Here is a 27,147-nt window from a genome sequence, read left to right as displayed (position 1 = left end):
ATAATTCTTAAAATACTGTGTAGCAAAACTGCAAAAGAACCAAACAGTAAGGAACACACCCACTCTGCCAGAGTAGATGGGTACATTATTAATCTAATTGCAGACACTGTAATGAGAGCAGACAGAGTCATTCCAGGTTTTTAAAGATTGAAGACTAGAAAGTGCTAGAGACAAGGTCAGCCAGCGCTCCATGCAGGTGCTCTGCCTTCGCGTGTGACGGAAGCAGAGTGACCGGTGGTACACGGAGGTGCCCGAGCACACCAGGGCCAGCCGGACTCAAGGGAGACACAGTATTGGCGAGACACCTGCTGGGACTCAGGCACTGAAACGCTCCAAGCACACTGAAACAACGCAAACATACTGAGAGCCACGAAAGCCGGAGACAGGCAACACGCACCCAGAGGACTCAGAGCATGAAAACATTAAGCACAAAAGCGAAGAAACAGGCTGGACTGAAAGGAAGCCAAGGGGAGTGTGAGGTTGGAGGGAAACGCCAGCTCGTCGGGCGCGGCACGCTGAGCTGTCACACCCAGGCGCGGGCTAGCAGCGCGATCCGGTGGCCGTGGAAATCGGGCCGAGGTCCGGCCGCGGGGAAGTGGGGCAGCACGAGGCGCATCTCCAGGACAGCGAGGGCTCGTGCAGGGGCGCAGGAAGCCCAGCTGCTTTCGTCTTGGAGTCCGGTGTTTTCCCGACCAGTCATTCAGGAAGGGAGCGTAGGTGCTGGCATGTCAGGAGGGAGGTGCTAACAGCCCGATGACTTAGGAGGGTTGTTGGAGTCATGTGTCTGCCACACCCATGTCCTCCGCCACACCTGTGTCCTCCACCACACCCGTGTCTTCTGCCATACCCGTGTCCTCTGCCACATCTGTGTCCACTGCCACACCCATGTCCTCTGCCACACCATTGTCCACCACACCCGTGTCCTCCGCCACTCCCATGTCTTCCGCCACACCCGTGTCCTCTGCCACACCTGTGTCCACCACACCCGTGTCCTCCGCCACACCAGTGTCCACCACCACACCCGTGTCCCCCCACAACTTTGTTCACACCTGTGTCTACCGCCACACCTGTGTGCTCTGCCACACCTGTGTTCTCTGCCACACCCATGTCCACCACACCTGTGTTCACTGCCACACCCGTGTCTTCCGACATAACCATGGCCACCACAGCCATGTGCTCCACCACATTTGTGTTTACCACCACACCCGTGTCCACCACCACCACACCAGTGTCCACCACCACACCCGTGTCCACCACCACCACACCTGTGTCCACCACCACACCCGTGTCCACCACCACCACACCCGTGTCCACCACCACCACACCTGTGTCCACCACCACACCCGTGTCCACCACCACCACACCCGTGTCCACCACCACCACACCTGTGTCCACCACCACACCCATGTCCCCCACACCCGTGTCCACCACCACCACACCTGTGTCCACCACCACACCCATGTCCACCACACCCGTGTCCACCACCACCACACCCGTGTCCACCACACCTGTGTCCACCACACCTGTGTCCTCAGATGCAGCTTGAACACAGGATGGTGGAGCTGCTGTTATCTTGACACAATACAGCCTCATTTCCCAAAACCACTGACTTATTTCTAAATTGTAAAATAGAAGAACTAGCTTTACCCTCTTAAGGTAAACATTAGTAAGTAATTGAAATATCTCAGATATCGTAAGAGCTGTTAAAACAACTATGAGACACTGCATTAAGCACTAGGCTTGTTAAAAATAAGCACTGGGCTTTTAGAAAAGTCATCCCAGTAAATTCAATACAATAAAAGAGAAGAAAAGTCGGAGTAGGAAGAAGGGGCCCCTGGGTCCTGGTCCGCAGCGTGGCTGGTGCTCTTGGCTCCTATTCTCTGAGATCCCGGGCAGCAGCTCAGCCTTCACGAGCCCTACCTTCCTCATCCGAACGGAGGGCTTCGGGCCACCGAAACACTCAGTCTGAGTATTTCTTTCTAAACTGCGTCTGTCGGAGTGCCATAAGTATGCAGATAAACAAGATTTGCTGACATTTTCGACAACGGAGGCTCCTGCAAACTCAGAAAACCATCAACAAGCTCTCGCAAAACCTTTGAAGGGATCATGGGCAAGCTGGCGGGCAATCATTCCAAAGTCACCATCATCTCTACGAGCCCAAACGTCTTCCCTCCTGCAAGTTTTCCAACACCAAACTTCATTTACAAATAAGCACTAGGCTTTTAGCTCAGGAGCATGACGTGCAAAGTACACGCATCTGTTTCAACAGGTCATCTGACCAAGCCTTTTAGGACGAGTCTTGCCCATCGGACGAGAAGTCGAATGTTCCGTAGACGGGAGCAGGGTCTGGTGCTTTCTTTGCTGGTGCGGCAACCAGGCCCCAGGGACTCTGACGACACGCCATTCGGCCTCGATCTCTCGCTACCACCTCTAGAGCCAGCCCACGAAGAGACACGAGTGTAATGAGCACCGTGTGTGTGCCCCCACACTGGGAGCCGAGTGCACAAGAGCGACCATGCCTGTGTCCCCGCGGTTCACCGACTGGCTGCTGGACCTCGGACTCCTAGTCTGCACGTCACGTTGGCCACTGGGGCCAGGATTCACTTCGTCCACCGCATCCCTCTGCATTCTGTTTCTGGGGCCATATCCCCAGTTCTATATTAAGAAGCCAAATACCCCAGTCCACAGCAAAGAGGGAAGTTATTTGAAAATTAATCATTAATAGGAGTGAAGTAAGAGGGAGATCGCTGGGGAAGGCAGGGTCGGTATATTTTACTCTGTGTATCTCGTCAAGTAAAGCTCTAAAACCTAGATTGGATTTGTGGAGCAGCATTGATCGGATGGCTTTGAAATGTAAGTGTAGCTGGGGGAGACCAGAAGCCGGCAGGCACCACGAGCGAGCTGCCCCGCTGCCTCAGGGAGACGTAGTCCAGTCTGGATGCGCGGTGCCCAACCACCCGAGGAGGGCACCAAGGTGCAAACAGAGACCCTTCCAGAAGGAACCCTCCAGTTAGTTCTGTCGTGGGGCGTGAATGGGTGGTTCCACAAATAATCACAGAGAGTGGGGGGAATCCTCCCCTTTCCTCCTTTTCCTGTCTCTCAGCTCTTTCTTGCTTTCGCTTCCAGACAAACCCACAGAGGCTGTGGAAATGGCAGCATCTACGCTGGGAGCCGGAGCCCAGAGGTGATGGAAGGTCAGGGAAAGAGGGACCTTCCCCCTGTTGGAGCACCTGTGGTCCCAGGTAGGTGGAGCGAACCTCGTTGCGTCTCTTCTCTCTGCCATGCTGCCCACTGGCCTAGATGTGCACACGGTCGTGGAAAGTATGCAGGATCACAGAGTCACCAAGCCTGCAGATTTCTGGTCAAGAACCCCAGGTGGAGGGAACTTGGAAAAGGGAGGCCATCACGTCATTTACACACTCCTGGGCTCACTCCAGAGCTCTGACTGTGGGTCTGATGCCAAACACAGACCGACAGATACTAAGTGCTCACCACAGACCCCCAGTGACCCGGCTCCCAAGCTGGGACAGGTACGAGTTGTACTGCAAAGGCTTAGAAATGGAACTGACATGTCATCAGAGTCTCAGAAAAAGAGAAGGCACTGGAAGAAACGATGGCTGAAAAATGACCGGAATTTGACTCAAGACATAAATCTACAGATGCCAGGAATTCTGCAGACTCAACATGATACACCCAAGGAAACCGAAGCCTCGATATGTCATAATCAAACAAAATATGAAGAAACGTTGTGACACCTAGAACCCATACCCACTACTTTTAGGGAACATCAGGTCAAAGGGCTGCGTGTTCCTCCGCAGAAGCCATGGGGCCCAGGGGACGGGGTGTGACATTTTCAAGTGCTCTAGGAAGAGATCGTACTAACCCACGATTCTATGTTCAGCAGAAAGAAAAGACATGCAAAGATCTTCAGCTGAAGGAAAACTCAGAGGAGTTGTTGCCAGCAAAACTATTGTAGAGTAATTGCTAAAATCCGTTTTCCAGTCAGAAGTAACCGGACACCAAAGGCACGGTGTACCGTCGGGAATGAGGGAAGAAAGCGAACGGCAGATGTCCTTGCTTATGAATATAATCCACCGGTCTTCTCTTGAGTTCTTGAAAATGTATTTCATAGTTAAAATAAGAGATTATAACAGCTTGGATGAATCTCAAAGGCTTCCCTATTGTGTGAAACCACGACATTATTGCAAAGACATTTTCTCTACCCCTCCTCAAGAGCCACAGCCTCCATGTCTATTGCCCCCCTGGTTTTATCTTGAGACAGTACAATCACGACCATGATGTAAACTATTTGTTCACGTATTTGTCTTCTTGTTTCCTGTCTGCCTCTCCCCCTCCCCCACCCGTTTTTTCAGTGACTGTGTTGGTTCTATCGACTGCTGTATTCCCTGTGCTTAGAAAAACGCCTCGCACGCAACAGACGCGACGCGTTTGCTAAATACTTACTGGTTGCGCTAACGGGCGTTTCAGGAAGGCCATTGCTAACACGTGGTGTCAATCCGATTCTCGGGAAGTGGTGTCCCAGTGGCCAACAGCTCTTGACTGCTAGACAGGCCAGAATCCCAGGTGCTGGTCTAACACTTAGCATGCAGCGGGGAAGTAGTATTCTTCCACTCAGTGTATAGAAGGGGAAAAGAGCCCAAAGAGGTAAAGTAATCGCCAGCGTCACACAGGAAGTGGTGGGCCCATGAGGCGGAGCCAGGAAATCTGACGTTGGAGCTCTTCCCGCGATGCCACGTCCCCTGGTTCCTGTCTTGCCCTCGTCTAGAAGCGTGAGCATCGGCTGTTCCCACGGCTCCAGTACCCTCCCCACCCCACCCCCACCCACAACAAAGGAAAGAGAAGAGAAGAAACCCATTTCGGAGGCAGGATACACACCTGAAAATGACCAGCGGGTCGACTGATGGGAGAAGTGGGAATTACACCATGGACACGGAGACCGTTCATGCACAGTGAGTAGTATGTGTCCCAGTGGGGAGGTGTCTGTAATTCACGTTTTCGTAATTTTTAACTTGGGGTAGTTTTAATATTGGGGTTATATCTGTCTTTTTCCTGGCTCTGTGTGTCACAACGGAAGATCTGTGGAATGCGGCATCGTGACATGGAGAGTGTAGAGAAAGGTGCACGGGGTTAAGGATGATCCTAACTCTAGGCCGATGGAGGAGAGGAAGATGCCCCCCTCTTCCAGCCCCACCTCGATGAGCTAACGGCACCTGCCAACTCCCCGCACCTGCCTCCACGGGGCCTGAAACCGCGTGTGAGCTCACCACCAGTGTCTGGTCCATCGGTGACAGTTTAAAATAGTTTATGAAGCGGCCACAGTGACCCTCTCTTCCTGGGCTTGGTCCCTAGTGACGCTCCTGCCCTGGTCTCCCACGGCTACCGCACAGGTGCGGAGGGCTGGCTGCCGTCCCCCCAGGACTCCCTCCCGGTCAGCCCCCCACACGGCGTTCCCTGGGAGGTCAGATCGGTCCCCACTTTGGTGTCGTCCCTCTCCCTGTCTGAGGAACCGCTCACGGGGCGTGAAATGCATCTGTAGAACTTCATGCAAGACTTCCTCCCAGAGAGTCCCACGTTCACTTAGGTCCAGGGTTTAACTGGCCTTTTCTGTTACTTTCGGGACACTTTTCAATTTCATAGTAACATTTCTCATGCATTCTTCATGGCCTCAGAGTCCAGATCAAAAGCCAGGAGCTTAAAAGTTTGGGGATCCTTTGAACCGTGTGATGTGGGTGCCTTTGTACCAACCTGAGCAGAGAAAGCTTCCCAAGTGAAGGTCAGTTGAGGGATGAGAGGGGCCATGAGATTTGTTTTATCTTGAGATATTCAGGAGGGAAGGTAACACTTTAGGGGGAAAATATTAGCTATAGTAAAGGAAAAGAGGTTGAATTTGAAAAAGATTCTACCATATGTAAAGGATTATAGGCGAAGATTAATTGATTGTTTCTAAGAATGACTGAAAACAGTTGGATCTAACCCACCGAAAGTTCTTTTTCAAAGTTTCATAACGTCTATTTTCTGGCTAATGGGATCATTAAAATGTCAACCAGAAATGGGTACAATGCAGTTAGAGCCGTACACTCTCTGCAATTAAAAATGCCTCACAGCAAGATAAAGTTGTTATTCTTGTTAAGGGGGCATTTTTATTCGGTTAAGAAATGCACTATCAGCTCTGACTGAGGTGATGCAGTCCTGTCCGCTTGGTTCTCATAGAGCGAAACAGGGAGCCGGAACGTGAACTCTGCAAAACGGCACGATCTTCAGCCGAAGGAAGAGAGACGCGGTCAGATCCTGTCGCGTTAGGCACCTCCGAACGGAGCGAGAGGGACGCGGAACAGGCCTGGGAGCGCGACCCCGTGAGGAGCCCCGTCCCCTGAGAGGGTCTGTGGCGCTGGCTCCTCATTGTCACTAAGAAAGGACAGCGGTGTTAGCTGACTGGATACTAGTCTCCAGGTTTTCCTCTCTCTTCGTGCGTAGATGTACAGATAATTTCCCTTAATTTTTAATTAGCAGTTATATATAAAACAAGAAGAAGAGAAATATGCAATGCCAGCATCTTTACCTTGCTTCCACCCGGAGCTTTGCTGCTGACCCGATGGACAACCGCACTGTTGGCGCCAGTGCCGACCTGTCAGAGAGCCGCCTGGTGACATCGCCCAAGAAGCAAATGAGGAAGGGCTGCTAACTACCCCCTCCGTGGGCTCTGCTCCCGGGCTCAGCCTGTTCCCCCGCGGGCTCTGCTCCCGGCCTCGGCCTGTTCCCTCCGCGGGCTCTGCTCCCGGCCTCGGCCTGTTCCCTCCGCGGGCTCTGCTCCCGGCCTCGGCCTGTTCCCTCCGTGGGCTCTGCTCCCGGGCTCAGCCTGTTCCCTCCGCGGGCTCTTCTCCAGCCTCAGCCTGTTCCCTCCGTGGGCTCTTCTCCAGCCTCAGCCTGTTCCCTCCGTGGGCTCTTCTCAACCTCGGCCTGTTCCCTCCGTGGGCTCTTCTCCAGCCTCGGCCTGTTCCCTCCGTGGGCTCTTCTCCCGGCCTCGGCCTGTTCCCTCCGTGGGCTCTTCTCAACCTCGGCCTGTTCCCTCCGCGGGCTCTTCTCCAGCCTCGGCCTGTTCCCTCCGTGGGCTCTTCTCAACCTCGGCCTGTTCCCTCCGTGGGCTCTTCTCAACCTCGGCCTGTTCCCTCCGCGGGCTCTTCTCCAGCCTCGGCCTGTTCCCTCCGTGGGCTCTTCTCAACCTCAGCCTGTTCCCTCCGTGGGCTCTGCTCCAGCCTCGGCCTGTTCCCTCCGTGGGCTCTTCTCAACCTCAGCCTGTTCCCTCCGTGGGCTCCTCTCCCGGCCTCGGCCTGTTCCCTCCGTGGGCTCTGCTCCAGCCTCGGCCTGTTCCCTCCGTGGGCTCTGCTCAACCTCAGCCTGTTCCCTCCGCGGGCTCTTCTCCAGCCTCGGCCTGTTCCCTCCGTGGGCTCTGCTCTAACCTCAGCCTGTTCCCTCCGTGGGCTCTTCTCCAGCCTCGGCCTGTTCCCTCCGTGGGCTCTTCTCCAGCCTCAGCCTGTTCCCTCCGTGGGCTCTTCTCCAGCCTCGGCCTGTTCCCTCCATGGGCTCTTCTCAACCTCGGCCTGTTCCCTCCGTGGGCTCTTCTCAACCTCGGCCTGTTCCCTCCGTGGGCTCTTCTCCAGCCTCGGCCTGTTCCCTCCGTGGGCTCTTCTCCAGCCTCAGCCTGTTCCCTCCGTGGGCTCTTCTCAACCTCGGCCTGTTCCCTCCGTGGGCTCTTCTCAACCTCAGCCTGTTCCCTCCGTGGGCTCTTCTCCAGCCTCGGCCTGTTCCCTCCATGGGCTCTTCTCAACCTCGGCCTGTTCCCTCCGTGGGCTCTTCTCAACCTCAGCCGGTTCCCTCCGTGGGCTCTTCTCCAGCCTCGGCCTGTTCCCTCCGTGGGCTCTTCTCCAGCCTCAGCCTGTTCCCTCTGTTCTCGATTTTCTGAAATTTCTTGAGGACGTTTTTGTGTTTAATTAATTGCCCTGGGGGATGACATGAGTCCTTGGAATCTGAAGATGTTTAGTACTCCTCAGCTCTAGAAAATTTTATTTCATTATTTCTTTTAAAAATATTTTTATTTTTAAATCATTGGACACCAATATTATATTAGTTTCGGGTGCACAACCCTGTGATAAGACATTTATACAACTTACAACGAGATGGCATCTGACACCATACGTAGTTACGACAATATTACTGACTGTATTTCCTGTGCTGTACTTCACATTCCTGTGACGCTTCTGTAACTTCCAATTAGTAGTTCTTAATCCCCTCACCTTTTCACCAGCCTCCCCGATCCCCCTCCCGTCTGGCAACCATCAACATGTTCCCTGTAACTGAGTCTACTTATGTTTTGCTTGTTCATTTATTATTTTTATTTTTTATTTTTTTGTAGATTCCACATATAAGTGAAATCATCTGGGATTTGTTTTTCTCTGACTTATTTCTTTTTCTTTTTAATTTTCACCCGAGGATATTTTTACGTTTATCTTCAGACGGAGTAGGAGGGAGAGAGAAAGAGAGAGAGGGAGAAGCATCGATGTGAGAGATGCCACCTACACAACCCCAACGGGGCCGGGGATGAACCACAACCAAGGCACCTGCCCTTGGCCGGAATCGAACCCGGCCCCCCCTGGTCCGCAGGCCAACGCTCTAACCGCTGAGCCAAACTGGCCAGAGCTCTCTGACTTATTTCACTCAGCATAATATCCTCTAGGTCCATCCATGTTGTTTCAGATTTTATTCTTTTTTGTGGCTGAGTCTTATTCCACTGTATATATAAACCACGTCTTATTTATCTACTCATCTATTGATGGGCACCTAGGTTACTTCTATATCCTGGCTATTGTAAATAATGCTGCAATGAACATATGGATGTATATGTCTTTTCTATTTAGTGTTGTGGGTTTCTTTGGATAAATATCCAGAATTAAAATTACTGGGTCCTTTTTTGTCTCTTGTTATAGCCTGTGTTTTAAATTCTATTTTGTCTGGTGTAAGTAACCACTGAGCCAAACCGTCCAGGGCTAAATATGCTTTTATTGCTATTTTATTATTCATATATTTTAATCCTTTTTTCTTCTTCTTCCTCTTCATAAAGAAAACCCTTTAACATTTCTTGTAATACTGGTTTGGTGGTGATGAACTCCTTTAGCTTTTTTTTTTTTTATCCAGGAAGATTTTTATCTGTCCTTTGATTCTAAATGATAACCTTGGTAGGAAGAGTCATCTTGGTTGTAGGACCTTGCTTTTTGTTACCTGGAATATTTTGTGCCAGTGCCTCTGGCCTGCAAAGTTTTTGTTGAGACATCAGCTGATAGCCTTATGGGAGCTCCCTTATAGGTAACTAACTGCTTTTCTCTTGCTGCTTTTAAGATTCTCTCTTTGTCTTAACCTTTGATGATGATATGTCTCGGTGTGGGACTCTTCGGATTCATCTTGTTTGGGACTCTTTATGCTTCCTGGACTTGTATGTATGTTTCCTTTACCAGGATAGGGAAGTGTCCTGTCACTATTTCTTCACATAGGTTTTCAATTCCTTTGCTCTCCCTCTTCTCCTTCTGGCACCTCCATGATGCAAATGTTGGTACCCTTGAAGTTGTACCAGAGGATCCTTACACTGTCCTCTCTTTCTGGAATCTTTTTTTTTTCTTTTTGCTGTTCTGATTGGGTGCTTTCTGCTTCTTTATCTTCCAAATCTCTGATTTGATCCTCTGCTTCATCTACTCTACTGTTGATTCTTTTGGTTAGTGTGTTCTTCTTCTCTGACTGGTTTTTTTTTTTTTTTTTTATCTTCATTTTTATGTTTCCCATCTCTTTGTTGAAGTTCTCGTTAGTTCATCTACTTTTCCCCTAAATTCATTGAGCATCCTTATAATGAGTGTTTTGAACTCTGCATCTGGTAGGATGCTTGTCTCCATTTCATTTAGTTCTTTTTCTGGAGTTTTGTTCTGTTCTTTCATTTGGGGCCTGTTTCTTTGCCTCCTCCTTTTGGCTGCCTCCCCGTGTTTGTTTCTATGTATTAGGTAGAGCTGCTACATTTCTTGTTCTTGGTAGAGGGGCCTTATGTAATATGTGTCCTGTAGGGCCCAGGGGCACGGCCTCCCCAGTCACTCTGCTGGGTGCTCCAGGTGCACCCCCCTGTGCGCTGTGTGCATCTCTATAGTTGAGCCTTGACTGCTATTGGTACTCAGTAGGAGAGGTTGACCCCAGGCCAATTGACTGTGAGGACTGGCTGCAACCACTGTAGAGGATCAGCTGTGCAGGGACCCAGCCTACAGAGCAGGACTTACTTCAGTGGGGCCCTGGTACCCACCGAATCTACCCCTTGAGTGTGTCTCTTGTGGAGGTGGTTGGGTGGTGCCTTGTCATGGTCTGAAGCTGTCCACTGGGTGCTCTGGCTCTGGGACCTCCTAGGAGGTGCAGGCCAAGGTCAGCCACAACCTGTGTCCTGCCTGGGGCCTCCCAGCATGGCCTACAAAGCCATCTTCAGATGGTTGCTACTTGTGCTGGGCTTGGTTTTCCCTCGGAGTGGCCAGTATGCCAACCAAGCCCAGCTGCTGCTGGTGCTGGGTCTGGGGCCACTTAGCAACAGACAGGTGGTACTTCAAGGCCAGATGCTGCTTGTTTGAGAGAAATTAGAAAAGTCCAAAGCATGAGCCAAGATAGGCCATTGGGTGGGGTGGGGTCTCAGGGAATCACCAGGGCGGGGCTAACATCCTTAGCCAGGTTGATGGAGACTCAATATGGCTCACACCTGTGTCAGCAGGGACGGGCTCAGTAAAAGAAAGAACAATGGCCTCTGCCAGCACTTCTGTCTGGGAGAAACCGACCCCCAGTTTTTGCTCTGGTGCCTTTCGAGCTGCTGCCCCAGCGCTGGAGCTCAGAGGGAGCGAGTCTGAGTAAGCGTCTGTGGGCCCTTTAAGAGGAGTGCCCGGGACTCCAGCAGCCTCCGCCTCAGCCTCAATCCCTGCTGGTCTTTACAGCCAGAGGTAATGGCGACTTCCCTTCCTGGCTGGGACCCCTCACGCCTCAGGGGGGGCCTCTGCAGCCAAGGTGTCTGCTCCTCCGCATTTTAACGGGCATGTGTGGGTGTGGGATGGGCTCGTTCCTCCCCTCCATCCCTCCTGCCAGTCTTGGTGCGGCTTCTCTGTTTCCTTGGTGGTAGGGCCCCCATCCAGCTAGATGTCCGGTGGTTCTGCAGGACGGTTGTTTTGAAGTTTAGTTGTGATTCTGCTGTGGTTGTGGGAGGATGTACCTATGCCGCCAGATTGACCGGAAGCCCATTATGTCTTTGATGATCCTCTCTCCCCTCGTAATTTTAATTCTTTGTTTCTGGGCCTTCTGGATTGCTTTTTTTGTTTTGTTTTGTTTTCTGTTTTTTTATATATCTTTGACATTTAAAAATATGTGCTTCTGTTTATTTTCCCCCAAACTCCCAAATTCTGTGGTAGCCAGTGGCACACATACTGAAAACAGCCTGTGACATCCTAGCTCCCTCGTCACGCGAGGACGGTGCTCCCGGTGTCCTCAGCGTGTTGGAGGGAGTGCTGACCTCTTCACAGGGTTATGGCTGCTGGTTCCTAGAGGTTGGGGTTCTTAGCGCCTGGCCCCTTCCATGCCCAGCCTCATTAGGATGATGATGATAACAATCACGAAATCGGTAGCTGACATTTGATGAGCAATTGCTGTGTGAGGGGCATGGTCGTATGGCTGTTACATGTATTATTCACTTAATGCTTCCATGAAGAAAGCGTGGTGATCATTTCCCTGTCTCGATCAGGCGCCAGGGCAAGGGGACGTGGGAGGATCTCAGAGCTGGGATGTAAATCTCCATGGTCGCAGGCCTCAAACGTGTCCTTCCTAGTCAGTGAATGAGACACCAAATGGCTTTCTTTTCCTGCTTCTGCACAGAAACATGTTCTCTATTTGCATTTACAGCTTCAGGTATGTGGAGTTTTTTAAGAGACCAGAAATTGCATGTGTTTATCTTTGGGGCCCTGTGGGAACCCTTTGAACATTTTATTGGCACATGTTTTAAATAGTCCTACCCCAAAGGAACTTCCTTTGTTTATTTCTAACTTCTGACTCCTGTCCGTCCTTGGGTGCCTGCTTCTGACCTTTCTCTCTTCTCCTCGCTGAAAGAAAACAGGAGAGACTCTAAATTAATGCCGAGTGTCTCCGGGGGCTGAGCTGCATGGGGAAAGTAGCCTGAGTAAGGACAAGGAAGGGGTTGATGTCTGGGGGACTGTTTTTAAGAGTCCTTTTTGGAAACTGTTTAAGACGTTAACTTCACTTGGGAGACTCAGAGGGCGGAATGAGAAGGATGCAACATTATTGTACTGTTTCTTTTCCTCTCGTCAGACTGTGTATCACTGACTTACTGCTGAAGGGTGTTAATGTGAAGTGGTTGATCCAGGTACACAGTCGCCGGAACAGACACAGAACTATGGTGCCGTTGCTTCTGGAAGCAGCAAGGTACAACCGGGATATTGCGTCACTGCTTCTGAAACTCAGTTATTTCAAGTCACGTAATATTTAAGGAAGGAGCTTTTTAAAATTCTTCTCTAGAACTCAAGATTTTAAGTTTGTCTTTTATACTAAACTACGTCCTTTCTGTTCCTTGCTATCTGATGCAGCAGTCTGTACACCAGGTGAGTTAGCACCGTGCTGAAGACCGTCAGAGATTACATCTAACTTGCCTTTGCTTTGCAAGGGATTTGTCGACTTCTTTTGAAGACCACATTTTTGCCTCTCCTGAGAACAGAAAACATGTTACCAAGAAACGGATGGAAAATGACTCGTGAGTCTGAGCTGGTCCCCAGCCTCCCGCTTCCCGCCATCCGTTCCACCCGCAGAGGGATGTGTGCAGGTGGCCATGTACCCCTGACGCTGCGTCCTGGTGGGAGCTGGTCCCCAGCCTCCTGCTTCCCGCCATCCGTTCCACCCGCAGAGGGATGTGTGCAGGTGGCCATGTCCCCCTGACGCTGCGTCCTGGTGGGAGCTGGTCCCCAGCCTCCCACTTCCCGCCATCCGTTCCACCGCGCAGAGGGATGTGTGCAGGTGGCCCTGTCCCCTTGACGCTGCGTCCTGGTGGGAGCTGGTCCCCAGCCTCCCGCTTCCCGCCATCCGTTCCACCGCGCAGAGGGATGTGTGCAGGTGGCCCTGTCCCCCTGACGCTGCGTCCTGGTGGGAGCTGGTCCCCAGCCTCCTGCTTCCCGCCATCCGTTCCACCCGCAGAGGGATGTGTGCAGGTGGCCCTGTCCCCCTGACGCTGCGTCCTGGTGGGAGCTGGTCCCCAGCCTCCTGCTTCCCGCCATCCGTTCCACCGCGCAGAGGGATGTGTGCAGGTGGCCATGTCCCCCTGACGCTGCGTCCTGGTGGGTGGCAGCCTCTCCCACAAGCCACCTGCGATTAAAAAGGCATTAACACTAGTTTAATGGCAGCACACCGAGGACGTGGGGACATAGTAGGGTGTCCGTGAAAGGGAAACAGTCATACACTGTCACAACCTATTAATGTTGTCACACAAACCCAGCCATTTTGGTGCCTTCTGTTTTGTCCTTGGTGTGAGGAAATCCGTCCCATGGAGACCAACCACTGAGAGCCCAATGGGATCCTCTGGAAATCGGATCCAGGGGTTTGGGAGGGGCTGTGAAGAACAGGGCAATAGAACAGTCACATGACCTCCGTTTGAATTCCGCCCACGTGGCTTGATGCGACAGGGGCTCCTTCAGAAGAGAGTAGGTTGCTGCAGGTGTCAGACCGACACCAAAGGGCAACAGGCCACCTTTCAAAAAACACAACAGGGACGTTACCCCCTGGAGGCGTGTGTTCTGGTGCTTTCTACATCAGTGAGCACCCTCGGTGAAGCCGGCGCCCCGAAAACGTACAAATACATGTGCGTGTGAGACGTCACCGGTTGCCATCTGGACTTTTAGACAGAAGTACCGTGGAGCTAAGAGAGGCGGGATGACCCGTTTCCAAAGACGCACCTGACAGTGGGAGAAACACTACCTGCAGGTGAAGTTGTCCCTGAGGAGACAAATATGAACGAAGACATTGTCCCTGGAGTGCACACTCCCGAGAGGAAGCCAGTACTGTGCACCTACTCAAATCAAGAGATGTAGGATTTTAAATGTTTAAAGAAAATAAAAGGAGTCAGTCCTGGACAAGTATTGAATGGACAGGCTTGACCTACCAGGGATGCATGAAGGACCTGATCCTCCCCCTGAGCTCAGGGGACTGGGCAGGGTGGAGCAGGTAAGTTGGGAGCACACAGAGAATCCCACGCGGAGGCCGGGACACGTACAATCCTGCGGAGGACGGACGCCTGGCGAGAAGGCCGGAGGGATCCGAGAAGGGGCAGGAGGGGACAAAGAACCGGCCTGTGTAATAGCACCCTGCAGGCTGTGTTGAAGATCCTGGTCATTATCCTAAGACTACAGGAGAAACATAGATTGTAGTGGGGAGGTAGAGGGGCGAAGAATAATTGGGAGTGTCGGAACATCAGATTTACATGTCGAAGTCTGACGATAGAAAGCAGGGTGGACGGGGACTAGAGAGTTTCCGGGAGGCCAGTGATGGGCAGTCGGGACAGGCCAGGCACATCCGATAGAGAGAGGCAGAGCGGATGGAGAGAAGACAGTGAATTCAGAAACGCCTCGGAGTTGCCCCGGATCTGCTCATTTCTTTGCTGTGGGGGTGAGGGAGGGGGGAGGTCGAGCATCCTTGACTCCAGGCTAGTTTTTAGAGAAGCCGACCAGTGATGCCCCCGGTCACGGGGGGACGGTGCTGCGGGAGAGACCGTGTGCGGGGTGAGGTCAGGCTTCGGTCCAGGTGCCCCGACTGTGCCAAACTTCGAGACTCACTCGGAGTTCTGCAGGTGGCTGGCGGTGAGTGTGGGGCTCAGGAGAGTAAGTGGGGGGCAGCGGGAAGTATTGGCTCAGTGAGACCACAGCACTGGAGGAAGCTAGCCTCCGGAGAGCGCCGTGTGAGAGGAGGAGGTGACGGAAAAGCCACGGTGGCGGTTGCCCGCTGGGCGACGGGAGGAATCTTCAAGGTGAATGAGCAGGTGGCGCCACACACGTGGGAAGAAGCCAGTCGGGGGACAGTGGAAGGAGGACTGGCAGGGGGGAGTATGTGGTCAGGAGTGCTGGTGCCCGAGGAGCCAGACGGGCCGGACGGAGACCATAGATTTTGTGACACGTTCACTGGGAACCTTGACGACGCCCCGGTGTTGTTGTTGGCATGTGCTTCCGTCGTGGCTCACGGGGTGACGGAGGAGAAACCCCGTTTCAACGTCGACTTCAGAATGAGGTCATTCTCATCATTCACGGCCGGGGAGCTTGTCGTGCGGAGCACCGGTAGTTGTAGGCGGCCCAAAGCAGACGGGCAGAATCCAATTAGTACGTGTGGGACTCACAGCAAGACACCGTTGCTCCCAACGCGAATTTAGTTTTTACCAAGTTGCCTCAGTTTCCCTGATGTTATCAATGTTTGGAAGCTTGGGGAAAACAAGACACAAAAGTAGTTCCCGGCCCAGTCAATTGAAAATCAGAAAATGTGTTGTGGGGCTTGGCTGTGAGGAGCCCTTTTGGGCGTTGCCCCGGAAACGTGAACAGCAGGGAGTGATCGGGGACCCTGGTTCGCCACAGAACTCTGGCGTCTCATTTCCTCGGCTTGCATCCTGTCTGTGACAGTTAATAGCTGTGTGGATTCCGGCAAGTCCCAGAACCTCCGCTCTTCTCGTTTGTGACGTTGGGTTAATAACGTGCAGCTCCCGGGGTTCACGTGCGCATGGGTGGGGGAGCCAGTGAAGAGCGGAGCCCCGAGCCCAGGCTGAGCGCCGTGGGCTGCGGTGGGTTAGTGTCATTCTCGGGGACCCACAGGGACACATGTCCGATGTCACATCGCTACCCCCAGCACGTCTAAAGCTGCGGTAACCTCTGAGCACCCCTAAGAGGTCCAGTTGATTTCATCAGTATCTCCTAATCCTTCGGTGCTGAGGTCTCCGCCTAAGATTGATATTCTCCTGCTTTATGAAAACCCTCCCGTGGGAAATAATTCACATTCGTGGGGAGGTAAAACTGGGTTTTGCCTTTCGAACAACCCCTGCTGTCTACAACGCTCACAGTGCAAGGGCGAGAGGACCCTGGGCCAACACTCGGCTACAGCAGTAGCAGTATGAACGTAATCGACTAGCTCGGCCACTGACTTCTAATAACCCTTTGCTTCAAATGACTTATGTTCCCTAATCCCGTCGGAAATTTTGATCCAATTCACAGGTCTCTGGTTCGAAGGCATTCTCGTCCTGAGGAGTTATAACTCAGTGAACATAGTTCTCTCTACATATCAAATGGTGGATGACAAGAGAACTAATAGTTCATGAACACCTATTATATACCGTCCAACACCCTAGATACTTTCCATGCTGTATCTCATCTAGTCTACAGAAGAAAACTATTGACAGCTACTATAAAACCGGACCCCACGGGCCACTTGTCATGATGCTCAGGCCTGATTTAGGCTGAAAAGTCTGGGAGCCTTAACCAAGTTGGTTTGGTTCTAAACTTTTCTGCATAGATTTCAAATCATTCTAAAGTGTTTGACGTGTTCGGTGATTTGCATAGGCTGTTCTGCCAGGCTAATTTTCTTTCCTGATACATCTAGGTGTTTTTGACCCAATATTATACTGGTTATAGGTTTCTTGCTACAGAAATCCAATTAGTGGTCTGTTTATGATCCCACATGTGAGGAGCTAAGGGCTAGGTATCCAATCTTGCATAGTATGCAGAAAAGTGAGTTAGGTCTACGTGTAATTGTGCACCAAGAAGGTAAGAATATTTTTCAAGCCTACACCTGGTTGCCAAAAGTTAAATGTTATTAGGCTTTATTTGCAGTAACAGTTTATGTACGTTCAAGATAAATCCACGACTTCCTTCTAGACTCCCTGGTATTGGCCTTCTGTGCACACAGAGCCTGAGACTGACACCCCGATTCAGAGCTCACCCTCAGGGTTCCATTGCCCCCAATGCCAGTTGGCCTAAAAGGCCAGCATCTATGGATATGTCGATGTCTAGTGAAGCATGTATGGTAAAATAAATGTCATATTTATATGATGGCAAAATAATATATACTCATTGTAATGAAATAAAATAAAATAATGTGAGTAAGTATAAATGAGAAAGTAGAAGTCACCGCAAATTGCTCTATTAAGAGTGAAGTGCTATTACTATATTGGGGAAACTTTGGTTCATTTATCTTTGTTTCTCTCTATATATATATTTATTTGATTCTCTGTATGTATGTGAACTGTCTGGGGCCTAGCCTTTTCTCTAGAATCAAAATATAGAATATTTTCCTTAAAAAATAAAAAAAATCATCATAATGTTTAATGGCCACATAGTATTATATTACATGAAAACACCACAACCCCCTATATGAATGGACATTTGTGTTCTTAATTGTTCACTGTTAAAATAACACTGTGATTTAAAAAAAAATCTCTTAGTGTCTGTGGCAGATAAAATAATGGACCTCCAAACATTTCCTCTTCCTAATGCCTGGAATCTGAGTAAGCTGCCTAACATGGTCGAGGGGCTTGGCGGATGTGATTAAGTTATGGATTTTGTGATGAGAGCTTATCTGGATTATCCAGGTGGCCCCAATGTAATCACAAGTGCTTATAAAAGGGAGCCAGGAGGGCCAGTGTTGGGGGTGGGGGGAAGAGAGAGACAGAGGGATTGAGAAATTTGAAGCTACACCATTGGCTTTGAAGATGTAGGGAAGGAGCCAGGAGCAGAGGAATGCAGGCGCCCTCTAGAGGTTGGAAAGGGAAATGAGTACATGAACAAAGGGATTATTCCAGCAGCCTCCACAATGGGGCCGGGCTGAGCACCTTCCTCTTCCTTCTATCAGCCCGGCTTCGAGCACAGAACTCCAGAACTGGAACACAGCGAGTTTGTGTTGTTTGAAGCCACTAAAATTGTAATTTGTCACAACAGCCATAGAGCACTGATACAGTGTGTCTCCTTGCACTCTGCTCAATTCGGATACACTCCCGGAAGGTCAAACCCATCTTAAATGTGCTGCATATTGACAAAATTCCTCAAAATCCCTCCAGAGGTTTCAAAATACACATTCACTGTGTGTTCTTCTCTTCCCACCCCAACTTCTCCCAACCTGACCCGTGATCTTTTTCATCTATGCCAGTCAAGTTTAATTAAAAAAAAATTTTTTTTTCTTTACTGATTTTAGAGAGAGGAAGGGAGAGGGAGAGAGAGATAAAAACATCGATGTGCAGGAACATCGATTGGCCGCCTCCTGCACGCCCCCCACTGGGGATTTGGCTCACAACCTGGGCATGTGTCCTGACCGGGAATCGAACTGGTGACCTCTTGGTTCATGGGTCCATGCTCAACCACTGAACCACATCGGTTGGGATGAAGGTCAACTTTTAAAGTTTTTTCAATTAATATTTATTCACCGAAGTTAATGATTATCAAAGTTTGATAAGCACGAGTGTTTATGAAAGTTGAAAGGCATAAGAATCTTGTAAACAGGCAGATTCTGACTCCGTGGGTCTGGGGAGGGGCTTCCAGTCTGTCTCAGACACATTCCCTGGGGTGCCAGTGCGGCTGGTCCTCGGGGAGCTCCCGCCGGGAAGCAAGAATCAGGCTCTCGTATGTCCTTGTGCACGGAGGTGTTACTGAACAAGAAGTAAGAGCAGGTTGAGGAGTCAGACAGATTGGGTCCCAGCTCTGTGCCCCTTTAATATGTCAGGTATCAGCTCTTCTCTGCAAAGCTGGTAGTGTGTGCGAATCTTACCCATGCTTCTGATATTCACGAATGTGATGCATCTACTTTCTTTAGTGCAGAGCTGGAAAGTCATCAGTAAGAGTAAAACTATGACTCGTGTCATTATGAACAGCTCTGTCCAGGTTTCTCTTGGAATATTCACTTTTTCTTTTTGCAAATGCTCTCATGTTTCTGACATCGAATCTCCCTTTTTTGTCATTTATTTTGTAATATTTTCTCTTTATTGTTAAATGTGTTTGAACTCTGTAGCATATTGCACAGTTGTATGGTCAAATGAGATCATCGTTATCTATTATTCTTTTTAAGTCTTGTTTAAAAAGGATTCCCCCATATTGAGATTACTTAAAACATATACTTTTTTCCTTTTTCTTTAGATTTTAAGTGTCTTATCGACCTGAAATTGATTTTGTTGCAGAGAATAATGTAGGGATTCAGTTTATTTCCCCCTAAAATTAGCCAGTTGTTCTAACATCATTTATTGAATAATCTATTTTTCTACTGTATAAAATATTATCAATTTTTAAATACCAAATATGATATGTATTTGGTTCTATTTCTGGACTATTTGTTTCACTATTTAGTCCATTTATTTCTAAATTAGTATAAAACATTTAATTGTTCTAGCTTTAAATTACATTTTACTATTCAGTAGTTCAACATTTTTCTTTAATATCTTCATTTTAGAATTCTTATTTTAAATGTGTGGCATTTGGTATAAATTTTGGGGAAAATTTTTGTTGACGTAGTTGTAACCACTTTTTATCCACTCTAGTAAGATGTCTTTATTCGAAATCTGCTGGATTTACTCTTTTTTTTTTTTTTGCAGTGTTAGTGCTGATTTATTCATATATTATCTTAGCATAAGCCTTTGTAGAGCTGTCCTGGGGTTGGTCACACATTGGAAAGATTAATGGATAAATAATGGCTTTACTAACATTTAAACTGGGGCTAAATTATGTAGTTAAATTGGAATTGATTTAGTAGCCGTCGTTGGAAATCATGTCCTTTGATGTCAAACTGTTCTTAGTTCAAGATGTACACATATGACTGTGTTTGCTACAGAACACAGGCTCCCGCCACCAGCCCCTGAGCTCCCTGCGGTCCAGCCTCTGAGTTTCCTGCAGTCCTGGGCCCTTCACATCCGAGGGATTTAGCACCTGGAATGGCTTTCCTTGGTGTCCCACCTGCTGTCTATGGTTGGCACCTGGCTCCCGCTGTGGGTTCTGTGAGTCCCAGCAGACTCACTAGCTGAGAAATCAAGTTCTCCACGTTCTCCTCTCCCTCTGCAGTCAAAGGAGCTAGGGCTCACTGATGGAGAGGAAAACCTGTTCAGTACTGACTGTAAGCAGCTGAGATGCCACAGGGAGCTTCCTTCCCCCAGTTAAGTGATCCCGCTGATACTCTGGGCCGAACTGCCGCCTCTCCTGGGGGGACCGTTGGCGCAGTTTCGTTATATTTGGGCTCAGCCTTCGCTGGCCAACCGCAAAGGGATTGTCCCTGTCCACGCCCTGCGGCCCAGCGTTTCCTTGGCAGCTTTGACGGACGCGGGTCAGGGAAGCGAACCCGTTTCACTGAGAATCTTCAGGTTCCAGCGTTCGGTTTTCACAAAAGCCCCTTCTGTTTGTTTACGGTTCACTATTATTTGTGCCGTCCAAAATAGAACCGTTTTCCTTAATGATGTCTTAGGAAGCATGTTCTTTTACTTCATTTGCAAGATAAAAATCTCTTTTCATGTGCTCAGGCGAGCCAGTCTGAGCGGGGATACAGCGCCGCTGGGCTCCCTTTTCTCTGACTTCTTGCAGACAGAACGGCCTGTTTGGGGGCTGTGGGGTTTTGTGCCATTTCGGATGGCGCTGCGGGTGGCGGAATAGGCCCCATTCAGTCTCTGTGGGACAGTTTGCAAAGGCCCCGCGCCATGGGAACCCTTCCGAGGAGGGGCGGCAGGGAGGGCAGAGGGCCCACAGCACCTGTAGCCTCACAGGCTGCTCAGGACCAGATCTGACCTGACGCTGTGTTGTATTCCCGCGGGGGATTCGGTGTATGTTTCTTCCTGTGGATGGTACGTACCAAGGGAGCGCAAGGGGGTTCAGAGATGAGCGCCCCTCAGTCTAACAACCTGAATGAGAGCACCCCCAAATGAGGGCAACCCCCCGCGTGCGCGCACACATCCACACACGCACACACGCTGGGGGACGCTGGGCTGGGCTGGTTGTTCGTTGCCCTCCCTGGGGTGCCATCCACCTTGTCAGGGTTCGGAGCTCAGCAGCCGGAGTCCGTGTGTGATCTCTTTCCGGTGGAGACCCCCTGCAGCCTGCCCCTGGAGGGAAGCTGGCGGTGACCGGAGTAGCCCAAGCAGGGTTTCTGCGTGGAAAAGCCCGCGTGGGTGTCTGAGCTGCCCCAGGCCTGGCAGCCGCTCTGTGCTGGACGTTTCCGTGTGGTGTCTCTCGGCCCGAGTCTCAGCTCCCTCCTCCTCCTGCTTCTAACGAGGGCAGTTGGGTCTCCCCAGAAGCATGGGCCTAGTGACGCTGTGACTCACAGCAAAGGATGTTCAGCGTGGACCCCACAGAGGCCCGCGGTTCCCAGCGCGGAGACACAGCCGGCGGCGCGCACAGTGGCATCAAAGGCTGCGGGTGAGCGCAGACGCCCAGTGAAAGCCAGGAGTTCAGCCAGAGAATCAGAGGAACCGGGGTGAATGCTAACGGGGAGCCCCTGTGAGAGGGACGGAGACGCACACAAAGTGGAGGCTGAATCAAAGTGTTTATCCCGAAACCGCACCGGTCACGGTAATTCAATTAGGTCAGGCCGGGTACCACGCCGCAGAAACCAGGCTGTAACTAATTTCCAAAGGAACAGAAGAGGCCTGAAAAGAAAACAGATTGATAGCTCCTTATTTTTCCTTTTCTTTTTTTTGTCCAATCAAGGCAGCCCGACATCAAAAAGTGGGATGAGAAATCCTGGTTTCGCAGGAAATTTGTCTCATCACAGAATATAAACTTCGCAGCGATCGTAGGATCAGCTTGGAAGTCTGGGAAACGGTTATTTGTTCTAAGGAAAAAAGCAAAAAGTGCTCCCAGATGGACTCTGCTCCCTAACAGTCCCGAGCCTGCTCCTGCCTGACATCCCGTCCAGGCAGCCGGGCCTGAGCGCCGGCGGCGTCTTGGGGCCTGAGCGCAGACTCCAGAGCCTTGTGCGAAGGGCTCGCTGGGACCGCTTTCAGACGGCCTCTTTCGGACCGTTTACTGATGCTTGTTAACATGACTTTAAAAATAGTTTGAAACTTACGTTGAACGGAATGGGCCGCATGGTAAAGGACGTTTGGGACATAAGTTGGGGGATGGGAGAAAGTAAGACAGTGACACCTTTGTTTGCAGCCCATTCTATGTTTTTAAAAAGAAAATGTAAAATCTGTCTCTTTCTTAAAAACAGACAAACAGGATTCGAGAGAGTTTTGTTAACTTAATTTTTCAAGTGGGAAAACCACTGAATACCCAGCAATTAATAATGCAAAGGAACAGTAGTAAAATGGCCTATGAAAGTCCCAGGTGTGTGTCATCCTTGTCATCCAACAATCAACTCCATGTCTTTGATGTGTCACTGGGGAGACCGGAGTGCGGCCAGGTCGAGCAGATACTGGCGGCTGAGTGACAGGCATATTTCGGGCACTGCCTGCCCCCACTGCGTCCTGGACACCAGCCCGGGGCAGCTGCTGTGCTCACGCCCGGGCCCCTCCTCTGGGCCAGGCCTGCTTCTCAGGGGTCCAGCCGGGGCAGGGATGCCGCGTTGCTACACACGCATGAGGTCGTAGCTCTACTGGAACAGAGCTCCGCCCTTTGGGTATTCCTGGGCGCACACTGTGCTCTCCCCTGCGTGCGGGAGGCCCTGCCCGAGTGCGATGTGGTTTGACTGAGGCGGGCTACGGACAGCTCTGCTCCGGCCGGGGCTGCAGGTACACGCGTCTCCACGCAGCTCCATGTCACAGGTGAGCGTCAGGGCGACGCCGTGGGCTGGCAGGTGCCAAAGGTGTGCAACCAGTGTTCCAGGGGCCTGGCCTCCACGCGGGGTCCCCTGGCACCCCGAGATCGCCGCGAGGCCCTGGCGTCTGTCAGGACGCGGGCAGGGACATCTCTTCGCAGGAGGAGTTGCTAATTTCCCACCAGTCCGTTCGGCATCGTGACCCTCTCAGACACCTCGATTCTTGCCACGTGCCTTCTTGCTAAGCTTTGTGCGGTGGGGAAGGGATGGGGCAGAGGGTGGGGAGGCGAGCGGGAGAAGGATGAGGAAGCCGGCAGTGGATGTGTAGAAAGTGGGCAGAACACCTGGCCGGTTTGGCTCAGCGGATGGAGCGTCGGCCTGTGGACCAGAGAGACCCGGGTTCGGTTCCCGCTAAGGGCATGTACCTCGGTTGCAGTTTGTCCCCGGCCCCGGGTTGGGGTCATGTGGGTGGCAGCCACTCCATGTGTCTCTCTCGCATCGATGTTTCTCTCTCTCTCTTCCTCCCTCTCTCCCTCCTGTTCTATCTGAAGATAAATGCAAACATGTGCTCTGGTGAGGATAAAACAGAAAAAAGAAAGAAAGTGGGCAGAACAGGGAGCTGAGGTGACCCAGCCCCCTGTGGAGGTCTGCCTCTGGGCAACACGGCTCTGTTGTTGGGAATTCAGATTCCCTGAGAGACGGGGTGGGGGAGAGGACCAGTGTGGCGGGGACCCGGCCGCCATCAGACCACTGGGCATACCCAGGGCTCCAAACGCTTGCACAGGCCAGGGCACAATGGGAAGTATTTTCTTTTTAAAGGAGACACGTCGAGATAAGTTAGTCATTTAACCCTTAGACGCGACACATACATCTAGAGTAGCCCTCTAGGAACTGAATGAGGATATGAAGGCTAAACAGCCATGTCGACCAAGTGAACAGTCCCCAGTAGTGAAGGTGACACTGTGGTTCTCACTGGGATGTACCCCTGCGCTACCAGTTCCTTCGAAGTTGTCCTTCAGCCGCCACCTTCCAGGGTGCCAGGGGCTCCCGGTCAGTTCTGTGTAACAGTCTAGAAGGAGGGCTTTGAACACACGCAGCCAGGACCACAGTCACCGGTTTGGTGGCCTTGGGCACTTGCTCCATCGGTTGGAACCTCAGCTTCCGTGTTTGACACGCAGCCAGCCCTCAGTAAATGTGAGCTACTGTGATAACATAACTTCCGAGAGACTGTAATTGGGGTCACGGTATTCAACACTCTGGGTTTCAGCTATAACTTCGCATCACAACACCGTGTCAGCCGTAGACTGGGAGGTGCTCTGTAGCCGGGACCAGATGTCATGCATCCCTTTGTGTCCGGCTCTTAACACAGTACCTGGCACTTATAGGGTGGTCAGTGGGTGGCTGAATGGTGCTCAGATGAGTGAAGGAAATACAAGCTGTTTTATCCTGAGATTCATCTTTCAGTTGAGTATGCTTTTAAAAGATTCAGCAGAGTTGTGGAGCAATGGATGTCTTTGACACATGTTCACAAAATACACTTGGCTCAAAACTGTCCACAAACCCCCGTGAACCTTTCAGCACGCCAGCAGCGATGCTTCCTTTCATCTGAAACACCACGTTCTCCGCTGCCCGGACGAGGGGTATCAGCCCCTCCGGTATGTGAGCCTTCAGCCTTCAGATCCACAGGCGTTTTGAATTGAGTCCCTATCGTCTTCCAGAAGATAGATTTCTTACTTGGATGCCTCTCAAAGAATAGGAAACTTGTGAAATGTCAAACTAGGATCCTCCGAATTCTTGTGGTCAACATGTACATTCTGTTTCCTCATAATATTTGCTGTTATTACCATCCCGTGACCCCGGACAGCAATTCTATATCTAACTCTGTGTAACTTTGAAGCCAGTGGTTCTCAGCTTCGGATCAGTTTTTATTCTAATTAAGTTCTAACTTCACATTGATTTTTCTGGAATGTGGAGCAGATATTTCCAAAGACGCCGTGTTTTGTAAGGAGTACTGAATGTCTCTGCCTCGTGAGAAGCCCTTTGATTGACAGGGTCCGAGGGGCTGGGTCGTGGCTCTCCGAGTCCTGGGCCTCTGACCTTGGACAGAACGCTCTATGACTATGCTAACGATGGCACCACTCTCAACACAAACTTTGAACTTAAGTTCCACATGTGTACTTTAAAGTACACGAATCCCAAGTACCCCTCGATGAATTTTTGTAAGTGGCACACACACATCTAACAACCAGTCATCATACATAGAACATTAACAGCCTCAGAGACTCCCTCCTGTCCTCCTGCAGTCACCTCCCCCTCTGGGTTCCCTTTGCAGAAATGGTCGCGACGTGTGTGCATCCATTCCGTCATGTGTGTTGCAGTTTATGTGGGTAAGTCCGTGGGTGCGCTTCCCGGCAATGACCACTCATCTGTTGTGATGAACAGTTGGGTTACCTCCGGGTGGTTTCGTTCTGCTGCTGTTTCAAATAGCACTGCCACAGTCCTCCCAGTGCACGCCTTTTTGTTCATATGCATTTCTGTGACATGTGTCCTCAGGAGAAGGAGAAGAACTACTGAGTCAAGGGGATACCTATGTCTACATTTAGGAGATTCTATTAGTTGTTAAAAATGGTTGAAACAGTTGAAATTTCACCAGCAATTAGTGTGAGATGTGGCCGCTCCGCATCTCTGCCCCACATTTGATTTTGTTGAGCGCCTTTGCGGGTTCATGGGACAGTTGGCTCTCTTCCTCTTGGCCAGTGTCGTGCGTGTACATCTACTGCAGTGTTGCCTCTTTCTTCCTGCTCTGCAGGACCACGGGACAGGCTCTGAGAGCAGTCCTTCGATAAATACGTCGCAATTATCTTTCTCTGCAGGGTGCTTTGCATTTAGATTCTACCGTGTCTTTTGATGAACGGAAGTACTCATTTTAAAGTAGTCCAATTTAGCAATTGTTGTGTACATCCGTATTTGTGTATACATATGTATATGTATATTCATTTAAATCTTGAATCCCTCTGGGATTGATTTGTGATAGTCAAGATTTATGTCCCCCCAGCTATCTCCCCATGATGTAGCAGGGTGTATGGAAAACTGTTTCCTCTCCCTGCACTTGGGGTCGCTGGTGTCCTGGTCAGGGATGCAGGAGACACATGAGGCTGCACCATATGGATCTGCCCTTGTGCATAGTGGAGGCGGGGTGAGCAGTTCCCCTGACACTGAGGCCTCTGTTTCTGGTCCCAGGCTGTCAATCAACAAGGAAATATGGACGTGAAGTGGGGCAAGTCACATGAAGTCGGGTCCTGTGGGGACGGGATGAAACCCATGCCAGTCTCCGGCCACCTCCTCCCCCTCCCCCTCCACAACAGGCTCTGCAGGAGTGGACGCCCATTGCACGCCTCTGGCCCAGGGGTCGGGAGCTGATGCAGGGACTGGAGGGCTTCAGGCTGGGCTGCTGCCCCACGCCGAGGGTGACACCAGGTGAGAGACAGTGTGTGAGCTGTCACTCACCTGCTCTCGTGCTGACCTATGAGAAAAGCTGCCTACTGCTTCCCCTGCTGCTCCAAAGCTCCCGGGGATGTCTCTCCAGCCCACGCAGCCTGGAAATGCAGGCAAGGGCACTGCGGGTTCACAGCTCCGGTTTCGCTGTGGACTCCGCACAAATGTGTCTCCTCGTTCACACGGGCTCTGTCCTGCCCCTCTGGCTTGTCTATTCTTGCAACAAACCGCTCTTGATGAACTGATGTAGCTCATGATGGCTGATCACGCAAACCCTCCAGATTCCCCTCTCCCTCGGGCTGCTTTGGCAGGTGCATGTGAATGTTAGCATCGGCCTGTCAGTCCATGAAGCACACTGCTGGGACATGGTTGGGGTCTCGTGGAATCGGTATTTCAACTGGGGCACAGTCAACACACATGGACGGGACTTCAATCCATGGACATGTTACATCCTTCCACTTACTCAGGCCGCATTTGGTATCTTCCACGTTTTTAAATTTTTAGCAGAAAAATTCTGGCACGTATTTCATTAGATGCGTATTTTTGGTGACATTATTCTACATTATGTCTTTTAAAATAATTTTTTTTAGTTCTTATTTAAGCTATGTAGAAATACCACTTTTTTTTAGTTTGTTGATATCATATTCAGAAATATCACTAAATTTACTTGTTCATCATTATAGTTTCCTGAAGCCTTGAAGTTTCTACACAGAAAAGCATGTAGAAATAGAAAACAATTACAGATTTATTTCTCCCTTTTACTCCACGTAAGTATTTCTTTCCTTGCCTTCTTGGACTACGAGGCCCTCAGCTGGGTACCGAACA

This window comes from Molossus molossus, unplaced genomic scaffold (genome assembly GCF_014108415.1).
Source record: "Molossus molossus isolate mMolMol1 unplaced genomic scaffold, mMolMol1.p scaffold_m16_p_4, whole genome shotgun sequence".
NCBI classification, from domain to species: domain Eukaryota; kingdom Metazoa; phylum Chordata; class Mammalia; order Chiroptera; family Molossidae; genus Molossus; species Molossus molossus.
This window is presented reverse-complemented; position numbering follows the sequence as displayed.